The sequence below is a fragment of the Heptranchias perlo genome, unplaced genomic scaffold (assembly GCF_035084215.1).
Source record: "Heptranchias perlo isolate sHepPer1 unplaced genomic scaffold, sHepPer1.hap1 HAP1_SCAFFOLD_62, whole genome shotgun sequence".
In the NCBI taxonomy this organism is placed as follows: domain Eukaryota; kingdom Metazoa; phylum Chordata; class Chondrichthyes; order Hexanchiformes; family Hexanchidae; genus Heptranchias; species Heptranchias perlo.
In genome coordinates, this window is record NW_027139644.1 from 4,805,077 (window position 1) to 4,831,062 (window position 25,986).

Here is a 25,986-nt window from a genome sequence, read left to right on the forward strand (position 1 = left end):
GGTGATTGTTCACTGTGCGCCTTTTGACACCAAAGAATGGGACCTTTGCTGCTTCCCTTCGATCGCTCAGCTGGTGGAGCGGAGAACTGTTGTAAAATTATCAGATCAAAGTCATCCTTAGGTTGCTGGTTTGAAGTAGCGAACGTGCTTTTGGAGTTAGCAGCAATTAACTCAAGGCCGTTCTCTTTACTTTCCAGGCAGCCGACGGCTCAACATGTTGGCGCTGAGGCACAGGAGACCTCATTTCCTCCCTCAAACCTGAAAGCTTTCTGTGTCTGCCCGAACACGGCTGTTTTGCTCCAGCATTTGCCTCTGCTCACCGGCAGGGAGTGCCTTTGAGTAACAACACTTCAAACCGCTTTCAGGCAAAATAGTCTTCTATCCGTCAGTCAGAGAGACAGACAGGGCTCTCGCTGTTCCCTCAAGCTCGGGCGCCTGTTTCTTTCCTGTGACCTTGTCTGCCTTCCGCAGGCTCGGGCTCTTCTCAGCATCATTCACGATTACTGGGGCTTCCCGTTCTGCTGTTGCTCACTTGCTGATGTTCGATACAGCCGATTGGAGCAAATTATTGATTGTATTCAGGGAGGGGGCCAACCCAAGGCAAGATTTCTCTGCTGGTCATGGAGCTGCTTGGAGGCGAGTGCGAAGCAGCTACTGTGAAGGGCAATTTACAAGAAACAACTTCAAATATGGAATAAAGGGGGCCGTAGCAACATGTATGCAGAATTGACTAAGGGACAGGAAACAGAGAGTAGTGGTGAACGGTTGGTTTTCTGACAGGTGGGATGTATACAGTGGTGTTCCCCAGGGGTTGGTCCTGGGACCATTGCTTTTCTTGATATACATTAATGACTTGGACTTGGGTGTATAGAGCATAATTTCCAGATTTGAAGATGACACAATACTTGGAAGAATAGTAAACAATGAGGAAGATGGTGATAGAATTCAAGAGGATATAGACACGTTGGTGGCATGGGCGGACATGCGGCAGATGAAAATTAATGCAGAAAAATGCAAAGTGATGCATTTCAGTACGAATAACGAGGAGAGGCAATATAAATTGGAGGGCACAAATCTAAAAGGGGTACAGGAACAGAGAGATTTGGGGGTGTATGTGCACAAATCATTGAAGGTGGCAGGGCAGGTTCAGAAAGTGGTTCAAAAGCACACAGGATCCTGGGCTTTATAAATAGACTACAAAGGTATGGAAGTCATGATGAACCTTTATAAAACACCAGTTCGGCCACAAATGCAGAATTGTGTCCAGTTCTGGGCACCGCACTTTAGGAAAGATGTGAAGGTTTTGGAGACGGTCCAGAAGAGATTTACTAGAAGTATTCCAGAGGTGAGGGACTTTAGTAACGTGGGTAGACTGGATAAGTTGGGGTTGCTCTCCTTGGAAAAGAGACGGTTGCGAGCAGATTTGATAGATGTCTTCAAAATCACGAAAGGCCCAATTAGAATAGATAGAGAGAAACCGTTCCCATTGGCGAAAGGATGAAGGACCAGAGGTCATAGATTTAAGATGATTGGTGAAAGAACCAAAAGGTGACATGAGGAAAAAGTATTTTACACAGCGAGTGGTTAGGAACTGGAATGGACTGCCCGAGGGGATGATTCATCATGGAAAGGAAAAAAATGGAAGGGCTACGGGGATGGGGCGGGGGAGTGGGACTCGCTGGATTGCTCTTGAATAAAACCAGCGTGGACTCGCTGGGTCGAATGTCCTCCTTTCGTGCTGTAATTGTTGTCTGATTCTGGTCGAGCGCTCGCTGAGCATGTGAGAGATAGCAGGATCGATTCTTGCATTCTCCACTCACCTTTTGACTTGGGTCAATTGTACAGAAACAAAAGTGTCGCCAAAATACAGCGAGCCCATGGTCCATGTACTTCTTAAACTTCACTGCGTGCTACGGTACAGAGAGGTCAAGGGGCAGCAAATCTTTTGGTGTGCTGCAGGAAGCAAAAATTCTTGATTTTGGTCTTGAGCAAAGATGAGGTGAGAGATGGACAAAAACCTTTATGATATTTCCTCTGAAGATTGAACTCAGGACCTGCAGATTATGAGACTGACGCGCTGCGTGCTGCGCTAAGAAGACACGTAACGGGAAATTTGTCAGGCATCACTACCAAGTACGAAAGTTTACAAGGTGTAAAGTCATAAACTAATCGGCAGTTTGCAAAAACCATCCATCCAGGTCGTAATCGAATCAATAATCTTCTGAATTCTGGTCAGACACGTTACCCATTGCTCCACTGGCCCAGGGCGCGCAGAGTAAGGAGGAGCTCACACGCTCACAGCGCTGCAGTATGAGCAGGTACCGAGTCAGTCTCGGTCATGCCCACGCGATTCCACGAGTCCCGGAATGTCAGAAGGCTCACGGTGAACAATCATCAAAGAGAGGGACCTTTGCTGCTTCCCTTCGATAGCTCAGCAGGTAATGTGGTAAAACTTGTAGAGATTAAAACTTGAAAGCAAAATCGCTGGTTTAATTCCGGCTCGGAGTAGCGCACATGCTTTTGGAGTAAGCGGTACTGAGCTCAAGGCCGCTTTCTTAACTTTACAGACATCTTATTGTTTAAAATGTTGGCGCGTTTCCTTTCTCAAACCTGAAAGCTTTCCGTGTCTGTCCGAACACGGCTGTTTTGCACGAGCATTTGCCTCTGTTCACCAGCAGGGAGTGCCTTTGAGTGACAAAATTTTAAACCGCTTTCAGGCAAAATAGACTTCTCTCAGTCAGACAGACAGTGCTCCCGCTGTTCAGTCAAGCTGGGGGCAGTTGTTCCTTCCGGTAACTTCTTCAACCTTCCACAGGCTCGGGCTCTTCTCAGCATCATTCACGATTACTGTGGCTTCCCGTTCTGTTGTTGCTCACTTGCTAATGCTCGATAGCGCCTATTCGAGCAAAGTATTGATGTATTCAAGGAGGGGGCCAACCCAAGGCCGGTCGTGGAGCTGCCTGGAGGCGAGTGCGAAGCAGCGACTGTGAAGGGCAATTTACAAGGAACAACCTCAAATATGGAATAAAGGGGCAGTAGAAACATAGATACAGAATTGGCTAAAGCACAGGAAACGGAGAGTAGTGGTGAACGGTTGTTTTTCGGACGGGAATGAGAGGTACAGTGGTGTTCCACAGCCGTCAGTGCTGGGACCACTGCTTTTCTTGATGTATATTAATGATTTGGACTTGGGTGTACAGGGCACAATATCAAAATTTGCAGATGACGCAAAACATGGAAGCTTCGTGAACAGTGAGGAGGGTAGTGATAGTCCTCAAGAGAATATAGACAGGCTGGTGGTATGGGCGGACATGTGGCAGATGAAAATTAACGCAGAAAATTGCAAATTGATGCATTTCGGCAGAAATAACAGGGGAGGCAAAGTAAACCAGAGGGCACAACTCTAAAAGGGGTACAGGAAAATAGAGATCTGGGTGTATATGTGAACAAATCGTTGAAGGTGACAGGGCAGGTTGAGAAAGCGATTAAAAAGCAGAGGGGATCCTGGGCTTTATGGATAGACTACAAAAGTATGGAAGTCATGATGAACCTTTATAAAACACTGGTTCGACCACAACTGCAGAATTGTGTCCAGTTCTGGGCACCGCACTTTAGGAAAGATGTGAAGGTCTTGGAGTCGGTCCAGAAGAGATTTATGAGAATTATTCCAGGCGTGAGGGACTTTAGTTACGTAGGTAGACTGGAGAAGCTGAGGTTGTTCTCCTTGGAACAGAAACGGATGCGAGCAGATTTGATAGATATCTTCAAAATCACGAATGGCCCAATCAGAGTAGATAGAGAGAAAGCGTTCCCATTGGCGGAAGGGTGAAGGACCAGAGGACATAGATTTAAGGTGATTGGTAAAAGAACCAAAGGTGACCTGAGGAAACACTTTTTTACAAAGCGAGTGTTTAGGATCTGGAATGCACCGCCCGAGGGGGTGATTCAATCATGGAAAGGAAAAAAATGGAAGGGATGGGGCGGGGGAGTGGGACGAGCTGGATTGCTCTTGAATAAATCCAGCGTGGACTCGATGGGTCGAATGGCCTCCTTCCGTGCTGTAATCTTTCTATGATTCTGGCCGAGTGCTCGCTGAGCATGTGAGAGATAGCAGGATCGATTCTTGCATTCTCCACTCACCTTTTGACTTGGGTCAATTGTCCAGAAATAAATGTGGCGTCAGTTTTTAGCAAGCCCATGGTCCATGTATTTCTTAAATTTCACTGCGTGCTACGGTACAGAGAGGTCAAGGGGCAGAAAATCTTTTGGTGTGCTGCAGGAAGCAAACATTATTGAGTTTAGTCTTGAGCAAAGATGAGGTGAGAGATGGTAAAAAAAATCTTTATTATGCCTTCTCTGAGGATTAAACTTAGGACCTTCAGATGATGAGATTGACGCGCTGCCCGCTGCGCTAAGAAGGCACTTAACATGTCACTTGTCAAGCAGCACTACCAAGTAGGACAGTTTGCAAGGTGTAAAGTCATAAACTAATCGGCAGTTTGCAAAAAACATCCAGCCAGGTAGAAATCAAACCTACAATCTTCTGAATTCTGGTCAAACACGTTACCCACTGCTCCACTGGCCCAGGTTGTAGAAAGCAAGTAGGAGCTCACACTCCCACAGCGCTGCGGTATGAGCAGGTACCGAGTCAGTCTCGGTCATGCACACGCGAATCCACGAGTCCGGGAGTGTAAGAAGGCGCACAGTGAACAATCACCAAAGAGAGGGACCTTTGCTCGATCCCTTCGATAGCTCAGCTGGTAGTGCGGAAAATTTGGAGAGATTAAAACTTGAAAGTTAAATCGCTGGTCTACTTCCGGCTCAATGTAGCGAACATGCTTTTGGAGTAAGCGGTATTGAGCTCAAGGCCGCTTTCTTAATTTTACAGACTGCTTACTGCTTAAAATGTTGGCGCTTTTCCTTCCTCAAACCTTAAAGCTTTCCGTGTCTGTCCGAACATGACTGTTTTGCTCGAGCATTTGCCTCTGTTCACCAGCAGGGAGTGCCTTTGTGTAACAACACTTCAAACCACTTTCAGACAAAAAAGTCTTCTCTCAGTCAGACAGAGCTCCGGCTGTTCCCTCAACCTCGGGACAGCTGTTCCTTCCGGTGACTTCTTCAACCTTCTGCAGGCTCGGGCTCTTCTCAGCATCATTCACGATTACTGTGGCTTCCCGTTCTGCTTTTGCTCACTTGCTGATGCTCGATACCGCCGATTGGAGCAAAGCACTGAATATATTCAGGGAGGGGGCCAATTAAAGATTTTTCTACCATTCGTGGCGCTGCATGGAGGCGAGTGTGAAGCGGCTACTGTGAAGGGCAATTGATTACTAGCAACGGGGGTTAACTCAAATGGTAGAGCGCTCGCTTCGCATGTAAGAGGTAGCAACGTCGATACCTGTATTCTCCTATCACCCTTTATCTTGGGGCAGTTGTCCAGAAACTAAAATGGTTGTCATTTGTCAGCGAGGCTATAACCAACGTAAATCCTAAGCTTCGATGCAGAGAGGTCAAGGGGCAGCAAATCTTTTGGTTTGCTGCAGTGAGCAAGAGTTCTTCATTTTGGTGCTCAGCCAAGATGGAAAGATGAGAGATACAAAGATGCTTCATAGGTCCCGATATCTTTTCTGAGGATTGAACTCAGAATTATTCAAGGTTAGTGAGACTGATGCACTACTTGCTGTGTTAAGAACGCACTTATGCCGGAAACGGGCAGGCAACACTTCCAAGTAGGACAGTTTGCAAGGTATCTAAAGTCATCAAGTAATGGGCCGTTTGCAAAAACCATCCAGCCAAGTAGGAGTCAAACCTACAATCTTCTGATGTGTCGTCAGACACGTTATTTATTGCTTGACTGGCCCAGGGTGTGCAGAGTAAGTTACAGATCACAGTCCCACAGCACTGCGGGATGAGCAGGTACCGAGCAAGTCTCGGTCATGCCCACACGACTCCACGAGTCCGGGAGTGTCAAAAGGCGTACGGTGAGCAATCACTACAGAGAGGGACCTTTGCTGCTTCCCTTCGATAGCTCAGCTGGTAGAACGGAAAATAACAGTTAATTAAACTCAAAATAATGTTATCCTTCGATCGATGTTTCAATTCCGGCTTGAAGGAGCGAGTGTACTTTTGGAAGAAGCAGCAATTAACTCAAGGTCGCTCTTTCAACTTTCCAATGTAAGGAATCTGACAACACCAGGTTATAGTCCAACAATTTGATTTTAAAATCACAAGCTTTCGGAGATTATCCCCTTCGTGAGGTGCTGCGTGCTATGGTAAAGAGAGGTCAATGGGCAGCAAATCTTTTGGTGTGCTGCAGGAAGCAAAAATTCTTGATTTTGGTCTTGAGCAAAGATGGAAAAAGAAAGCTTAATTATGCCTTCTCTGAGGATTGAACTCAGGACCTTCAGATTATGAGACTGACGCGCTGCCTGCTGCGCTAAGAAGGCATTTGATGTCTAGATATCCAGACAGCACAAACATGTAGGACAGTTTGCAAGGTGTAAAGTCATAAACTAATCGGCAGTTTGCAAAAACCATCCATCCAGGTCGAAATCTAACCATCAGTTTTCTGAATTCTGGTCAGGCACGTTACCCATTTCTCCACTGGCTCAGGGCGTGGAGAGTAAGTCGGAGCTCACACTCCCACAGCGCTGCGGTATGAGCAGGTACCGAGTCAGTCTCGGTCATACACACGTGATTCTACGAGTCGGGGAGTGTCAAAAGGCGCACGGTGAACAATCACCAAAGAGAGAGATCTTTGCTGCTTCCCTTCGATAGCTCAGCTGGTAATGCAGAAAATGTGTAGAGATTCAAACTTGAAAGCAAAATCACTCTTAAATCGCTGGTTTAATTCCGGCTCAAAATAGTGGTTTTGGAGTAAACGGTATTGAGCTCAAGGCCGCTTTCTTCACTTTACAGACTGCTTACTGCTTAAAATGTTGGTGCTTTTCCTTTCTCAAACCCGAAAGCGTTCCGTGTCTGTCTGAACACGGCTGATTTGCTCGAGCATTTGCCTCTTTTCACCAGCAGGGAGCGCCTTTGAGCAACAACACGTCAAACCGCGCGAAATTTCAGGCAAAAAAAGACTTCTTTCTGTCAGTCGGACAGGTCTCTCGCTGCTCAGAGGAGTGCCTTTGTGCATCAATTCTTTGTATTTTCAAAATATACTTCATTTCATAAAATTTAAGGACACGTACAGTTCAGTGTAAAAGTCGCAATTTCAATTCAAAACAATACAAAACAGATCGCACACATTATAATCCCATTATTTCAATAGAAAACACACTACATATCATATAATACATTCTGTATAATAAAAGGTGGGATGGCTTCACACAGTAGCCTTTTCCCATAGAGCCCTTGCATAGGCTGCACCGCGCCTCAGTGCGTCCTGCAGCACATTCCCCTGGACCTTGGATTGTGCCAGTCGGCAACACTCGCTCGTGGACAGCTCCTTCAGCTAGAAGAACAGCAGGTTTTGGGAGGACCAATGAGCCTCCTTCACCGAGTTGATGGTCTTCCAGCAGCAGTTGATAACTGTCTCGGTGTGCCTTCTGGGAAACTGCCCGTAGAGCACAGCGTCCTGTGTTACCGAGGTGTTGGAGATGAACTGGGACAGATAGCAACGCATCTCTCGCCACACATTCTGCGTGAAGGTCCAGTCCACCAGGAGACGGACAACGGTCTCGTCCCCATTGCAGCCTTGAAGGCAGCTCGAGGTGGTGCTGAGATTCCGTGTGTGTTGGAAGGACCGCACTGGGAAGGTCCTTCTCACCACCATCCAGACCACATCCTGGTGCCTGTTGGTCAGTTGCAGCGACGAGATGTTCTGCCAAATGGCATCAACCGTCTGGTCGGGGAACTGCCCGAGTGGATCCACCCTCTCCTTTTCCTGCAGGACCCCCAGAACGTTCCTCATCGACCACTGTCTGACGGCCTTGTGGTTGAAGTGGTTCCTCCTCAGGAACTTCTCCACCTGGAACAGGTGGGGAGTGGAGGGGGGGAGCTGGGTCGGTCCAGCTGGACGTGGCGTTCCTGCTTCTGCTCGGCCAGACCCAGTTTTCTCAGTGTATTGGACAGGTAGAAACTCAGCACGTAGAGACACTTGGTGTTTGCAGACCGGGGCACTACACACATCCGGAGGCAGCCACACGCAAAGGTGTCCATCAGGATCAGGGCAGCATTGGGGACGCTTCTGCCCCCTTTGTCTGGGGGGCTTGTACATGGTGTCCCTGGAGACACATTCTACCGTGGAACTCCAGACAAAGTGGAAGATAGCTCGGATGACTGTGGTGACGGAGCTGTGGGGAATGGGCCAGACCTGGGCCACATAGAGAAACACCGCGAGTACCTCACACCTTATCACGAGGTTCTTGTTGGCTACGGAGAGAGAGCGTCCCCCCAACATACAAAGCTTCTGTTTGGCCTTGGCGACCCGCTCCTCCCATTTTTTGGTGGAGTCCTGGGCCCCCGAACCCGATCCCCAACAGCATCAGGTAGTCGGACCTGACGATGAAGTGGACAAAGGATCGGGTCTCCCACCTGCCATTGAACATGTCCTCACTCTTACTGCGGTTCACTCTGGACCGCAAGGCCAGCTCGAGTCGTTCGCAGATGCCCATCAGTCTGTGGACCGACTGCTGATCGGAGCAAAAGACGGTGACGTCATCCATGTTCAGGGAGGTCTTAACCTGAGAGCCTCCACCTGGGATCGTCATCCCCCTGATACCTGTGTCCTTCCTGATGGACACGGAAAATGGCTCGACCCAACGCATGAACAAGACCGCAGAGCGAGGACAGCCCTGCCTGACTCCAGATTTAATTGGAAAACTCTCTGACTCCCGCCCATTGATTAGGACTGCGCGATGGATGTCCACATAGAGCAGTCGGATCCAATCGTGGATTCCCTCCCCAAACCCTATTTTGGAGACCGTGTCCATCATGTATGTGTGGGATATTATGTCGATAGCCTTCTCCTGGTCCAGGCTGATCAGGCAGGTGTTCACCCCTCTGCCCTGCACGTAGGCGATCGCATCCCAGAGCAGCACAAGGATATCAGAGGTCGTCCTGCCGGGTAAAGTACATGTCTGATCGGGGTGGTTCACCCACTCCAGAGCGGATTCGAGTCTGTTGGCGATGGCCTTCGACAGAATCTTGTAGTCAGCATTAGCAGGGAAATGTGTCGCCAATTTCTGATTTATTCCCTCTCCCCCTTCTGCTTTTAGATGAGGGTGATGATGCCATTCCTCATGGACTCTGACATGCTGCCTGCCAGAAGCATACCCCCGTACACTTCAAGTAGGCCTGGGCCAATCCAGTCCCACAAAGCCGAGTACAAATCAACCGGTAAACCATCGCTCCCGGGAGTTCTACTCTTCTCGAAAGACTGGACGGCCTTTGTCAGCATCGTCCGAGTTCAGTCGCCGATCCAGGCTCTCCAGCTCGCTGTCATCTAAGACCTCCGTGACAGAGGACAGGAAGGTTTGAGAGGCCGTGCTGTCTCTGGGCTTTGCGTCATACAGCCCGGCATAAAAGGACTTGCTGATCCTCAGTATGTCGGTCTGTGAAGACGTCACCGAGCCCTCTTCCTCCTTCAGTCTGCTGATCACCAGAGGTCTCTCTGTGCAGCTTCTGGAAGAAGAAGCGCGAGCACTTCTCGCCCTGCCCCACGGAGCGGACTCTGGACCAAAAGGTGATCTTCGAGGCCTCGGAGGTGAAGAGTGAGACTTGCTGGTCCTTCAACTCCCTGAGTTCCTCCCCGACATCGATCCCCATCGACTGCAGCTGGAGCAGATCCTGCATGCGTTTCTGGAGCTGGGACAATTTCCTCTGTCTCTCTCGCCCCTTTAACTGGACGGTTCAAACCGTGCAATCACAGGGTGAGGCCCCTTTAACTGGACAGATCAAACCGTGAGATCAGAGGATGAGGCCCCTTTAACTGGACGTTTCACACCGTGAGATCACAGGCTGTCCACCTGGATTCACCCTGAGATCTCAAGGTTTTACGCGTCCCCTTTCACTGGATGCGTTAAACCTTGAGATCTCAGGGTGAGTCCCCGTTAAGTGGACGGGTAACAAAGTGAGACCACAGTGTGAGACCCCTTTAACTGGACGGGTCACACCGTGAGATCTAAGGGTGAGACTGTTTTAACTGGATTGGTCACACCGTGAGATAAAATGTTGAGGCCTCTTTAACTGGACGGCTCACACCGTGAGATATCAGGGTAAGGCGCTGTGATTACAGTTGGTATTTCCTCGCTCGACTAATTTAAATATGTGAGGTGGTGAGAGTGTTGGAGAAATGAAGGCTTGAGATGGCAGAAGCACAGGGTCTCAGCAGCAGTGGGACCAGGACTGTACTTTGTAACTGGTGCAGGGAAACAGCAGTGGGAACGGAAATCACAAAATCACAAGAGACTTAGAGGACCATGTATATAGATCATTAAAATATTATGGACAGGTACAGAAAATATTCTTAGAAGGCTAATGGAATGCTGGTCTTTATATCTAGAGGACCAGAATACGTGGGTAGAATTATGCTACAGCTATACAAAGTCCTGTACACCTGGAGTACTGTGTTCAGTACTGGGTACCACACCTTAGGAAGGACATATTGGTCTTGGGAGTGCAGAGCAGATTTCCTGGAATGATACATGTGAGAATCCCTGTGTGGTCAGTGTCCAGTAAAATATTAAAATGCCTACGTGGCAAAATAGCAGAATGCAAAATGGTTAGGAAAGGGTTAATAAGTTGATAGCTGAGGTTGGTAAAGCCCCCCACCCCCCTGCTGGGCCATATGTTTGCGTAGTCAGCAGGCCTGCATTGTCTTATCAATGTAGAGTCTTTGATGTGTTTCAGGGTCTGGTCTGAGTGTCTCCATGCTGCGAGCTAATCAAGATTGGTAACACCTTAGCAAGACCAAAAGGCACATTCCCAGTGAGAAGAAAGGATGCATCCATCAGTGTCTGTCACTGCGGCATGATCAGGCCATGGGCTACCTGTGATTGGCTTGAAATTAGGTAACCTCGCATGGCCAGTCTATGTCCAGCTAATGATTGGTGTTGACTCTTGTGTTAACGATGTTCCAACCCCTATTGATCTGTATAAAGGTATGAATTTTTGTATATGTCTTTGTCTCCTTATTCTGTTAGAATCGTCCGGACTCCCTCAGGAGTCTGAATCGAAGCTACAGACTAAGACCTGCTATTAAAGTTGTGTTGAACTTTAAAGGTGTATTCGACTCAGTGTTTACTGAACCAGACTGAGGGGAAAAAAGAATCCAGTTCATCATTTGGTGGCCCGTACGGGGATCTCAACGGTCGTTCACCGAGAGTTCGCGGAGTAAGAGGCGGATTTGTTTTGGACACGCAGGAAGGAGAGAGCGCGCCCGATGCGAGTAAAACCTTTTTTTACCAATTTGGCTTTCCTAAATCTGTTAAGTCTGACGACGAATCGTCCAATCGCTAACACTCGTGTGGCGTCCTTACTAGATTCAGGTCAGTCTGGCGAATACACAGAAATAGCAGGAAGAGGTCAGTGGTTAAATATCACTGAGGGTCAGTAGAGGTACTGAGGGAATAACTTGTAAGCGGTAGGTCAGTGATCGAACTGTCTCTGAGGGTCAGTGATTAAAATTATCACTGAGAGTTAGACTTCGAGTTCTTGGTAATTGGATATAAAACGGAACTTCGGGTCAGTGATCAAAATTATCACTGAGAGTTAGAGTTCGAGTTCTTGGTAATTGGATATAAACCGGAACCTCGAGTCAGTGATTAAAAATCGCTGAGGATTAGGGTTCGAGTTCCTGGTGATTGGGTATAAACAGGAACTTCGAGTCCCTGGGGATTGGGTATGAACAGGAACTGATTGCTTGTGCTGATCGACTACAGAAGGAAGTGCCTGTCTCAAACGCACAGCTTTAGACCGGTTGTTAAGAGGGGAGATCCCCCACGCGAAGGTCAGGACCCTGAAGTGGGCGTAGAGACCAAAGGCACTTAGGATTGTGAGGCACAAGGAGTCAGGTCCATCGTTGAATTCTGTTCGAATACGGTTGTATTAATTAGTTGACTAAGAGTAAAGGAAAACGGGACATAGAATGGGTAATTTTCTGGATGCCACTGCAGAACCGCGTAGTGCCTAACAGACTTTGTGTGAAAAATATCCGGACGAGGCAAAACTATTTAGACAATTCTCGGGCGGGTTGAATAAAAAACTGGGGAATGGTCAATGGCCATTGGGAGGAACTAAAGACCTCGATACTGCCATAAAAGCACAGGAATTAATTTGGAAAAATAACGGAAGTAAAGCAACCAAATATTTAATTGCTTTATGGAGACAGTACTGTCAAGAACTGAAAGAAGCTTCGTTATTAACAAGTTGGCAGCATAACGCGTTGAAGTTAGGGATAGGACTCACTGAAGGAGGAGTAGTCAAGTCCATAGAGGTCCTAAAAGGAGAATGTGCTCATGAAAAGCGCTCTAAATAGAGGTCTGAAAAGACTTCGGGCGAGTCCAAAACAGTTGAGAAAAGGGGATTATGTAATCCAATGATTGGCCTTGCCTTGGCTGAGGGGGACGAGGATGAATTGGATGAGTGGAATTGTAGGTCCCGTGTAGCTCCCCAGGGTCCTAGTGCCCCTCCTGAGTACAGTAATATCTATTCTTCAGTGCCGACGGGACCGACTGTTCAAACCCCTGTGATAATGCCTCAAATTGTCTCCCCGGTTGCTTCCCGTACCAGAAGTAAAACTAGGGAATTATTGGCTCCAACATTTGAATTCTCAGTCAGCCCACTTAGTTTAAGACAGCAGAGAGATCAGAGACTGGACAGTCAGGGACTGAGAGACGCAGACACTGAAGAGTCAGGAGACGACTTGCCATCACTAAATTTAGAACGTACTACTGAGACACTAGCTAGGTATGAGCCGACCCCTCGTCAGTTACCAATGAGGCCGATGCCTAATCCCGCTTTTGATCCAAACCCAACCAACGCTGGAGTCGCCGGCAACTCCCGAACGATAGATGTGTACCGTCCATGGAAACCCAACGAGATAATGGCCATTCTAACCGGGGTGCCGGATAGGAGAAAGTCACCTACCGCATTTATAGAATTCCTTAAGACTACCGTTTCCGTCTATAATGCAGAAACAAGGGTCTGCGCTAGTCCAGTATGTGGATGATCTGTTGATTGCCAGCCCTGATGAGCAGAGTAACCGAAAAGACATTGCCCAATTGCAAAATCACTTATCCTCGCTCGGGTACATAGTATATCCCAGTCGAAAGTACTGGTGGGCCAACAGAGGGTTAAGTTTCTTGGAGTCATGCTCTCAGCAACCGAGCGGAGCCTAGAAAGAAGCAGGATTGAACCAATCTGTCAATTCCCTGTACCTCGCACTGCAAAGGAGGTACGGCAGTGGATGGGAATGGTAAACTATTGCAGACAGTGGATCCCTAATATTGCCTTGGACACTAAATTATTAACGCCATATACCAGCAAAGAGGGCGAATTTCAACTAGATTCTGACACGTTGGGAGCATTTGAGAGATTAAAGGAAGCTTTGTCACAAGCACCCGCATTGGGGAGACCCCTGTGTGACAGACCCTTTCAGTTGTACTGTACTATCCTCGCTGATTGCTCGACTGCTGTTTTGACTCAAAGACATGGAGACAAGCATAGACCGGTTGTGTACTACTCTTCGAAGTTAGATCCGGTAGCGCAAGGACATCCAGTTTGTACTCAGATTTTAACGGCCATTTACAATAGCCTGCAGTCAGCTGCTAATCTGACTTTACAACAGGACATCACTTTGTACAGTTCACACTCGGTAACTGCATTATTAGGACAGCTGCAGACTCAACATCTTACCATGGCCCGACAGAATAAGTATGAGTATGAGATATATCTGTTGAATAATCCTACGTTGCGATTTAAACATTGTACTACTATCAACCCAGCATGTTTTCTCACAGAGCCACCCCTGGAACAGACTGATCCAGGACATGATTGTTTATCTTTAATTAAGGAAGACACTTCTGTCATATGGGCCAAGTGCAGGCAATTGGGACTAGCTTAGTGGTATAAACTGGGTGACATGGACATGTTGGGCCGAAGGGCCTGTTTCCATGTTGTAACTTCTATGATTCTATGATTCTATGATCCATCTGATGTCCCAATAAAGGATCCGGACATAACTATGTACGTAGATGGGAGTGCCTCTATTGGTTCCTTTGAAGAGATACTTTCAGGATATGCAATAGTGGACCAGGACGGTAAAACTGTTGAATCTGCTGCTTTTGAGTTTCCATATTCTGCCCAGCAAGCAGAGCTGTTTGCATTGATAAGAGCTTGTGTCCTCGGGAAAGACCAAAGGGTTAATGTGTATACAGATTCGAGATACGCTTTCGGGGTAGTTCACGATTTTGGACAGTTATGGAAAAACAGAGGGTTTTTGACTTCTGTAGGTACTCAGATTTCCCATCAGAAGATAGTCTCCGATTTGTTACAAGCCCTTATGCTACCAAGACAGATCTCAGTTACAAAATGCTCCGCCCACACGACAGGACAGACCCCAGTAGATATAGGGAATAGATATGCTGATCAGGAAGCTAAGGAAGCGTCCCAGACACAGAGGGTGGTTGTCCCTAGAATGATGAGTCAGACTAAAAGCTCAAACAAAAGCAAGTCTCCCTCTGAAAAGCCAATGCCAACCATCCAAGACGTCATTAAATTACAGGAGGACGCTCCTGACTGTGATAAGCCATTGTGGGAACAACTTGGTTGTACTTATGACTGTGTATCTAAATTATGGGTTACCCCTGTGGGGCAGACCTGTATGTCAGATGAATTAGCAGTATAGGTTATTGAATGTGTACACTTTGCAACTCATTGTGGTGCCAAAGCTGTTAGTGGTACGCTGCTGGCCACTTGGTGGCATCCTATGTTGCAAGCCCTAGCCCAGAGTATTAGCAGTCGCTGTCTCATTTGTCAACAATACAACCCTGGGAAGGGAGTGCCTTGCGAATGGGGAACGACCCCTTCGCCGGAAGGTCCCTTTGAGACCCTCCAGATGGACTTCATTGAGTTGCAAAGATGTCAGGGTTATAAATATGTCCTAGTTATTGTTGATGTATTTAGTAAATGGATAGAGGCCTATCCGACAACAGATAACAAAGCCTCCACTGTTGTAAAAGTTCTGATGAAAGAGATCATCCCTAGATACGGAATCCCAAATCAATTGAGTTCAGATAACGGCCCTCATTTTGTGGGTCAGGTGAACAAGGAATTCTGCACCCAAATGGGCATTAAACAACAGTTACAATGTGCCTACAGGCCACAGGCCGCTGGGTTGGTCGAACGAGCTAATCAGACTTTGAAATATAAACTGGCTAAACTGCAGGCAGAGACTGGTACTACTTGGCTCAAACTCCTTCCTGTAGCCTTATTTCAGATACGTACTACTCCGGCTGGGGTAGCACGGTTAAGTCCTGCTGAAATTATATATGGGAGACCCCTCAAGACCCCGTGGAATCAAAACGTTCCGAAAACTGTCCACTTTCACCATATGACAACAGAAATGACTAATTATATTTTGTCATTAACTAAGGCATTGAGAAGCCTCCACTCTCGGGTACGAGCTGCCTACGTCGAACTTCCTCCTATAACCAGTCCATCTAAAATCGAACCGGGAACGTACGTGTTAATCAGGAATTGGACAAGGAAAGGACTGGAACCTCGTTGGGAGGGGCCCTATCAGGTCTTACTCACCACCCCTACCGCTGTGAAGGTAGAGGGGAAGAGTGCATGGGTTCACCTCCACCACTGTAAAACTATCAGTCCCACTTCTCAAACTTAAAATGCTAACTTTTCTTTTCTTCTAAGAAATCTTCCCTATTTCGGTATCGTGACCAGTTATGAAAGTCTTCCCTTGGATCTTCTGCCTTGAACTCTTGCTGACCCTGGGAGTAACCAAAAGGTGAACATGTCGACGGGACCAGCCTAAGCGCATACACCACTTATGCAAAGGAGACGTACTTCGATGTAATGATAATGACCCATACGGATTCGGAAGGTGGAACATCACCCGGATAGACGGATGTGCCGGGCTCTTGAGGCAGCCCCACCGCTCGATAGAGTTCGGAATATCGCATGGAGGAATACCTTGTTATTGGACTGAGTGCAAATATGATTATGTTTGTAAACATGAAGGGGAAAAGACCCCTGAGTTGTGGAAACAAGAGAGAGATACACAGTGATACGATCGGTACCTGAGATTTAACCAAGGGAGAAAGCGTAATGGGTTAGCCCCCATAGAGATTTTTAACTATCCAAGATTAGAGGGTTCTCTGCTACAGAGACGTAAGAGAGATCTCCAACTCCAAAATCGCGAACTGCACGTTAACACCTTCCTGTACATGATTTATGTGTATGCCAAACGGCAGGGTGTCTCTAGCTGTTGGGTGTGTTCCCACATTCCAATCCATTCCAAGGGAATATAGGGAATAGATATCCTGATGGGCCATATGTTTGCTTAGTCAGCAGGCCTGCATTGTCTTATCAATGATAGGTCTTTGATGTGATTCAAGGACTGGTCTGAATGTCTCCATGTTTATGGCAGATCAATATAGGTAACGAGCTTAGCCAAAGTTGAAAGACATTCCAGTTTGGGAGATAAGGAACAGAAGGAACAGGGAAGAACATTCCAAGTTGGAAGGTGAGGAAGTATCCCCTTTGATGTCTAACAGCAACATGGTCAGCACATGGATTATCTATGATTGGCCGGAAATAATGTAACCCCGCATGACAACGTGTGCCCGGCTTATGATTGGTGTTGACTCTTGTGTTAATGATGTCCCAACCCCTATCAATCTGTATAAAGGTATGAGTTTTTGTCTTTGTCTTTGTCTCCTTATTCTGTTAGAATCGTTCGGATTCTCTCAGGAATCTGAATTGAAGCTACAGACTAAGATCTGCTATTAAAGTTGTGTTGAACTTTACGGTGTACTCGAATCAGTTCTTGCTGAACCAGACTGAGGGGAAAGAATCCGGTTCGCCAGGGTCACCATCAATAATGTTAGAGTCGGGTCACCACCAGTTATCCTCGAGTTGGGTCACCACCAGTAATGTTAGATTGGGGTCACCACCAGTAATATTAGAGTTGGGTCAGCATCAGTAATGTTAAAGTAGAGTCACCACCAGTAATGTTAGAGTTGGGTCAGCATCAGTAATGTTTGAGTAGAGTCACTACCAGTAATGTTAGAGTTGGGTCAGCATCAGTAATGTTTGAGTAGAGTCACTACCAGTAATGTTTGAGTAGAGTCACCACCAGTAATGTTGGAATAGAGTCGCCACCAGTAATGTTAGAATAGGGACACAACCAATAATATTATTGCAGGGTCACCACCGGTGATGTTTGGGTAAGGTCACCATCGGTAATATTATTGTAGGGACACCTCCAGTAATATATTAGAAGGGACACCACTAATAATGTGAGAGTAGAATCTCCACCAGTAATGATCGAGTAGGGTCACCACCAATAATGTTAGAGCAGAGTCACCACGAGTAATACTAGTGTAGGGTCACCATCAATAATGTTAGAGTAGGGTCGCCACCAGTAATGTTAGTGTCGGGTCACCACCATTAATATTATTGTATGATCACCAACAGCATTGTTAGTGTCGGGACACCACCAGTAATATTAGGGTCCAGTCCACACCAGGGTTATCAGAGTATGGTCATCACCAATTCTGTTAGACCAGAGACACCACCAGTGATGTTAGAGTAAAGTCACCACCTCTAATGACCGAGTATGGTTACCACCAGTGATGTTAGAGCAGAGTCAGCACCAGTAATGTCATGGTAGAGTCACCACCAGTAATGCTGGAGTTGGGTCAACACTGGTAATTTTACAGTAGGGTCACCACAATTAATGTTAGAATAAGGTCACCACCAGTCATGTTGGAATAGGGTCACCACCATTAATATTATAGTAGGGTCACCACGAGCATTGTTAATGTAGGGTCACCACCAGTTATATTATAGTAGTGTCACCACCAGTAACGTTAGAGTAGAGTCACCACCAGTAATGTTAGAGTAGAGTCACCACCAGTAATGTTAGAGTAGAGTCACCACCAGTAATGTTCGAGTAGAGTCACCACCAGTAATGTTAGAGTAGAGTCACCACCAGTAATGTTAGAGTAGAGTCACCACCAGTAATGTTCGAGTCGGGTCACCATCAGTAATGTTAGAGTAGAGTCACCACCAGTAATGTTAGAGTAGAGTCACCACCAGTAATGTTAGAGTGGAGTCACCACCAGTAATGTTCGAATAGAGTCACCACCAGTAATGTTAGAGTAGAGTCTCCACCAGTAATGTTCGAGTAGAGTCACCACCAGTAATGTTAGAGTAGGGTCACTACCTGTAATGTTAGAGTAGGGTCACCACCAGTAATGTTAGAGTAGGGTCACTACCTGTAATGTTAGAGTAGAGTCACCACCAGTAATGTTAGAGTAGGGTCACTACCTGTAATGTTAGAGTAGATACACTATCTTTCATAATCACACTACAATGCAATTTTACTGATGTAATGGGTGAGTTAAGATTTCGCTGAATTAATATGAGGCCTCAAGTACCGAACGCAGTGTCCGGGATGGACGTTCCCTTCAGTGATCACAGAGCGTGCGCAGAGTTCATTCCCTCTGGGATGACCATCCGTTCATTTATTTGAATGGAAGGAGTTTCGTGGACTAGGCTGCACAATTTCCCATTGGCGACCCAGGCGCACTGAAGCGGAAAATCTCTCTTTGTTTGTTAAGTGACTGTAACAAACGCCGATTATTGTGTAATCTAATTTTCACACCGGAGCACCGATTGCCCTATAAATGGGGAGCATTTACCGATCGCAAATACACTCCGATCGGAGCCTTGAATCCGGACAGAATTCACTCAGTCTTCAAACAATGGAACGGCCAACAATTCTACAGATAACGGATATTTATTACCCTATTCTCGCATCCTTTGCTGTTCCCGGTAAGTCAACGTATCCTGGTGTTTAATAGCTGTTGTCTATCTTACTGTTAATGATCATGTAACAGATTCCCAGAATGTCCTCATTGCAGAGTCTCTTATCCACCGGGAGAAGTTGGTGAATATCAGCGAGAATCTTCCCTGTCCTCCCGGCCGGTGAGGTGCTGTTCTGATCGGTAGATGATGGGTTCTGGGCGCTCAACTATCCTCCCAAAACTGAGGGAGGGCGAGGCTGAAACCCCGACCCCTCCAACAGTACACAGATCACTAAAGGATGTGTTTCTTAGTGTCAATGGTCATCATTTCATTTATCCCATTGTTCTCTGTCTGGTTTAAGTTGATAATTCCTGGAAATGAAGCCGCCTTCACCCAACAGGGGACATTGAGAGATATTTGGAGAAATAATTACCGCTCCCGTCGCCTCGGCTGCAAAGAACCTTCGCGGTTCCACCAGGTCCCGCTCTGTTACCGAGCAGCCGAGTGGGTAAAAGGGAACATATCTCAATCACCTTCCCAAATATAGAGGGTTCAAGGCCACCCATATCGGTATTTAAATGCTCAAATAAACCTTACCTGAGGGAAGGTATTCTCATTATGTATTCTATTAATAAACGCCCTCTCGACCGAAATACTTACCTCTTCTCCCACTTTCTTACAGCGAATCTCGTTACAATCGTGATTCTCTCCAGAGGAAATTGCGGCCTCTCCAAATGTATCTCAGTCTACATGGTGGCCATGGCAACAGCAGATCTCCTGGTCATGATCTTCAATGTAATAGTGTATCACATTTTCAGTAAGCTCTTTCCACGTTCATTCCTGTCTTATACTGCTGTGTGTACGTTCATTGTGTACATGGAATGTATCGCCCTGGATATATCGGTGTGGTTTACAGTCTCGTTCACATTTGACCGATTTGTAGCTATTTGTTGTAAGAAATTTAAAACAAAGTATTGCACATTGAGAACTGCGGCCGCGGTTTTAACAACCGTCGCTGCCCTTTTGTGTTTAGATAACGTCCCCTATTGGTTTGCATATGAACCTGAACGAATAATTGACAATATTCACTGGGATTGCCTCCCCAGAGTGGACTTTTTCTTATCGCCTGCAGGTGTTGCATTTGGATCGTTCGAAAGTGTTTTAGTTCCATGGATTCCTTTTGCTTTGATGTTACTGTTTAATTGTTTGACAGTCAGACGTATTTTAGTGGCTAGTAGAGCCCGCAGGGGACTCCGGGGTCACAGCAGTGAGAACCAGAGTGATCCAGAGATGGAGAACCGAAGGAAATCCATCATTCTACTGTTCACTGTGTCGGGCTGTTTTATTCTGTTGTGGCTGACATCCGCCGTGAGTTTTTTATCTACCAGATTGACAAACACAGAACAATACCTAATCGATTATGCAAGCCCTGCATACATCGCCACTGAAACCGGCTATCTGCTCATGTATTTCAGTTCCTGTACAAACACGTGTATTTATGCAGCTACCCAAACTAAATTCAGGGAAGAGCTGAAGAAGTTGATGAAATCTCCTTGGACATTTCTTCTGACATTGGTTAAATTAATGAAAAATCAAACCAAAGCTTCCCGTCCTAACGACAGCTCAATTGCAGGCCGTGCTGAATTTTAGAATGGCCGTCTGGATTATTCTTCTGAAAATGAACAGGTATCAGAAAACATTTCTTCCATTTTGTGCCGTGTGTTTGATATCTGCCGCTTTCCCCGGGTGAACAGAATCGTTTCCAGCTAAAACAGCGCACATCTTGCTCAAGATTCAAAGAGAACAGTCCTGATTGAGTTTCAGCAGTGGAGGAGAACATGTGGGCGTCAGCGTTAACTGCCTTTCACGGCAAGGACTGGAATGAGACGCGCAGTTTTGTTAATAGATAAAGCTTTAGTGTAGAAACAATGAAGGGTGTTACAATCGTGGTTATTTGTAATCTCGGTCTGAATGTTACAGGCGCTGGTCTCCCCATCAGACACTGCTCCCCATTGACTCCTGGCCCAATAGGACGGGGCTCCTGCCTCCTGATAAGTGCTCTAATGGTGGAGGCAGTAGGAACGTGACTCCTCAATGTGACATAGGCATCTTTGTTTGCAGATTTTTATTAAAATCTCAACTGCTCATTAAAATGTTGGAATGTTAAAACAAGAGAACAGACCATTCGACCCAACCAATCCCTGTCGGAGTTTACCCTCCACCCGAGCAAATAGTTCAATCACTTTACCCGATCTATCCCAGAATCCCTTCAACCCATTTTATTCATCCATTTATACAATTTAATCTTGAATATTGACGTAATTTCTGCCTCCCTGAATTCCACAGCCTCACAACTCTCCATGTGAAGAGTTTCTCCAACCCTCAGTTCTATATCTCTTACATTTATTCTTGTATTTACAGCTGTTAGTTCTTGATCCCCCAACTAATGGAAGCAGTCTGCTTCTGTCTATCATGCCCCGTCCCTTCGTAACTTAAATCACCTAGACACAACTCATCAAAAGACATCAATCTGGTATCAATACACAATCTAGTGAAAGTCAGGAAGTGTAGTTCAACTATTTAAATGATGGGTTTCTCTTGGAGATGGTTGTGTCCTCGATTGTACTGAACGATGAGAAGAATGTATTTGATAGTTTTGTCACTACCTAAAATATCGGGACCATGTAGGGGGAGATTCTGGTCACAAACCTCCAGACCCCCCGGTCTATTGATAGATAACCAGAAAGGGCAGGAATGGCTTGTATCGGATGTCTGGTGCTGCCTGATCTTGGGTCATGGCAATGTGTACAGAAGTGACGTGTGAAGCAACCAACATGCGATATGCATGATCAAGATACCGTGAAGAACGGGTCCAAGACATGGTCAGTCACTACAGGAAATTGTTATTGTGGGTCTGGAGAGTGAGAACATGTGGAAAACCAATGGGTCGATATCTGCAAAATAGAATAGATGGAGATAGATATATGATGCTGATGAGATATTGTTAGGTGTTGACTTTAAACACTCTCACCCCAACAGAGAGAGCACTGCAAGGAAAGCGTTCATTAGACTGACCTCAAATCTGCTATGTTAGACTGTATTAGTTTCTCTTTATATTGTAGCCATGTTAACCTTCAGCCTTTGCTGTTAAGCAGGAAAGCATCAGTCAATTTAAAGTACCACTGGACTGATGGGCCAGGGATAGCCCTGCAGCAATGATCAGTTTCAGGATGAAGTAACAAAAGATTTAATTGAAGACATGCCATTGTTACTGATTCATAAATTTCAGAGAAATTCAATCATTTCAAAACAACGCGGAAAAGGAGTTAGTTCTACAAACATCTCGGCATACGTCATCATTTCTGATTGGTATGTATGTTACAGAAACAAAGACAGAATTATAATTAAATGTTTCACTTGGTAGAATTGCAATTCTATGGATCAAGAGTGAAACTATGGATAAGATAACGAACTTAGGGAGTTATACTTGTTGCCCAACGGAAAATAGTTCGTTAAGTAAGGAAAACTATAGTAATTGATATAGAATACGTCAATTACATTCTTCTTAAATAGAGTTGCATTTTACCTTTCATATAATTATGTCATCATAGAATCATAGAAAGGTTACAGCACGGAAGGAGGCCATTCGACCCATCGAGTTCGTGAGGGCTCTGTGCAAGAGCAATCCAGCTCATCCCACTCCACCACCCTATACCCGTAGCCCTGCATTTTTTTTTCCTTTCAATACTTATCCAGTTCCCTTTTGAAGGCCATGATTGAATCTGCCTCCACCACCCCCTCGGGCAGTGCATTCCAGATCCTAACCACTCGATGTGTAAAAAGGTTTTTCCTCATGTCACCTTTGGTTCTTCTGCCAATCACGTTAAATGTACGTTCCCTGGTTCTTGACCCTTCCGTCAATGGGAACAGTTTCTCTCTATCTTCTCTGTCTGGATCCTTCATGATTTTGAATACCTCGATCAAATCTCCTCTCAACCTTCTCTGTTCCAAGGAGAACAACCCCAGCTTCTCCAGTCTCTCCACTTAATTTAAGTCCCTCATCCCTGGAATCATTCTCGTAAATTTATTCTACACATTCCATAATTGTGTGGAATGTCACGTGGGGGGAGTGAGAGAAATGCATAAAAATTGGATGTTTGTCATGAGTACTTGGATTCATAAAGTCCTAAGATACTGAGCTCAGATCGAGAACAAATTTGAGTTCCTAACCAACTATCGTCCGGTGTGGTAATAATTTCTACCTTGAAAGAGTATGTTTAAATCCAATCGCATGTTCTGTGTGCTTGATAAAGCTATGACACCTCTCTTCAATGTTCATGAACCTTATTGAAAACCTTACACTAACAATAGCTGTTGTACTTTAATTGTGAATGGGCTTCATTTATTAATTGTGATCAAGTCTCCACTTTACCCGTCACTCTTTAACCTTCCACTTCATCCCGAGGTTCTCCAAAAGACAAACTCCACTTGGTTTTAGGTCCCTGTGGAGCACAGGCTCTGCCAATTCAGCTGGAATCCAGCTTCTGGGGGAAGTGCTGATGAATTGCGGGCAGTTCTGTGCAATCGGCACATTCTCATTTAACGGGATTCAGATCAACAAAAGTATTTAAGGCACGAGTCAGGCAGAAGGCAGGGGTTTTAATTCCATCAGTCAGCGATGTCTCTGCACCCAGCTACAATCGTGGGAAGGTGATGTGCGATCAACCACATCATCCAAAATCACCGACTAAAGTTAACCATTGAATTACCGTGTCAAATTCAATCCCATGTGGTTGTGATTTCCCGCCCCCTGTTTCTAATTAATTAGTTGTTGTGTTCCCTTGAGTTTCTCTATTTATAATTAAATAGTTACAGTTCTCCTAATAATCCCGTCTCCGCTATTTCTGATTAAACCGTTACAGTCTTCCCATGCCCCTACTTCTAAATAAACAGTCACTATATTCCCCTATATTCCCTTTTATTCTATTTCTAATTGGGCAGTTGCTATATTCCATTGAATTTAGTTGTCCTCCATTTATAATTAAACACTTCCTGTGATTTCTGGTCACAGACATCTAAGTATATGGTTTGTGTGTTCCTTTAGTCCTCATTTCGAATTAAAGAGTTGCTTTAATCTGCTCTTGCAGAGAGCGAGCACGGTTTCGATAGACCGAATGGCCTCCTTCCATGCTGTAACCATTCAATGATTCTATGATATTCTCCAAACTTCTCCTGGCCTCATTTTTAAATTGAACAGTTATTGTGTTCCCACAATATTGAACTTTATTCCATTTCTAATTAAATAGTTACTGTGTTCCCCCTTTATTCCACTTTATTTAATTTCGAATTGAACAGTTACTGTGTTCAACCTTTATTCCACTTAATTCTATTTCTAATGAAACAGTTACTGTGTTCAAACTTTATTCCACTTTATTCTATTTACAATTAAATAGTTACTGTGTTTCCCCTATATTCCACTTTATTCTATTTCAAATTAAACAGTTACTGTGTTCCCCCTATATTCCACTTTATTCTATTTCTAATTAAACGGTTACAGTGTTCCCCCTATATTCCACTTCTAATTGAACAGTTACAGTGTTCCCCCTTTATTCCATTTTATTCTATTTCTAATTGAACAGTTACTGTTTCCCCCTATATTCCACTTTATTCTATTTCTAATCAAACAGTTACTGTGTTCAACCTTTATTCCACTTTATTATATTTCTAATTAAATAGTTAGTGTGTTCCCCCTATATTGCACTTTATTCTATTTCTAATTAAACAGTTACTGTGTTAACCCTATATTACACTTTATTCTGTTTCTAATTGAACAGTTACAGTGTTCCCCCTTTATTCCAAATTATTCTATTTTTATTAAACAGTTACTGTGCTCCCCCTATATTCCACTTTATTCTATTTCTAATTAAACAGTTACTATGTTCATTCTTGATTCCACTTTATTCTATTTCTAATTGAACAGTTACTGTGTTCCCCCTATATTCCACTTTATTCTATTTCTAATTAAACAGTTACCGTGTCCCCCAATATTCCACTTTATTCAATTTCTAATTGAACAGTTTCTGTGTTTCCCCTCTATATTCCACTTTAATCTATTTCTAATTGAACAAATACTGTGTTCCCCCTTTATTCCACTTTATTCTATTTCTAATTAAACAGTTACTGTGTTCCCTCTATATTCCACTTTATTCTATTTCTAATTGAACAGTTACTGTGTTCCACCTTTATTCCACTTTATTCTAATTCTAATTGAACAGTGACTGTGTTCATCCTTTATTCCACTTTATTGTATTTCTAATTGAAGAGTTTCTGTGTTCACCCTTTATTCCATTTTGTTCTAATTCTAATTGAACAGTTACTGTGTTCACCCTATATTCCACTTTTTTTCTATTTCTAATCAAACAGTTACTGTGTTCGCTCTTTTATTTGCACTTTATTCTATTTCTAATTAAACAGTTACTATGTTCATCCTTTATTCCACTTTATTCTATATCGAATTGAACAGTTACTGTGTCCCTCGATATTCCACTTTCTTCTATTTCTGGTTGAACAGTTACTGTGTTCCCCCTATATTCCGCTTAATTCTATTTCTAATCAAACAGTTACTGTGTTCAACCTTTATTCCACCTTATTCTATTTCTAATTGAATAGTTACTGTGTTAACCCTATATTCCACTTTATTCTATTTCTAATTGAACAGTTATTGTGTTAACCCTATATGCCATTGTATTCTATTTCTAATTGAACAGTTACTGTTTCCCCCAAAATTCCACCTTATTCTATTTCCAATTAAACAGTTACTGTGTTCCCCCTATATTCCACTTTATTCTATTTCTATTTGAACAGTTACTGTGTTAACCCTATATGCCATTGTATTCTATTTCTAATTGAACAGTTACTGTTTCCCCCAAAATTCTACCTTATTCTATTTCCAATTAAACAGTTACTGTGTTCAAACTTTATTCCACTTTA

The 25,986-nt window shown here is 44.8% G+C and overlaps 1 non-coding gene and 1 pseudogene across 1 annotated transcript; both read right to left on the reverse strand.

Moving 5' to 3' along the window:
* The window catches only part of LOC137317445 (zinc finger protein 271-like), a 433,617-nt pseudogene that overhangs the window by 379,028 nt on the left and 28,603 nt on the right, over positions 1–25,986 (reverse strand).
* trnam-cau (transfer RNA methionine (anticodon CAU)) lies at positions 6,374–6,446 on the reverse strand. The gene has a single exon. It is a non-coding gene; the product is annotated as a tRNA-Met (tRNA).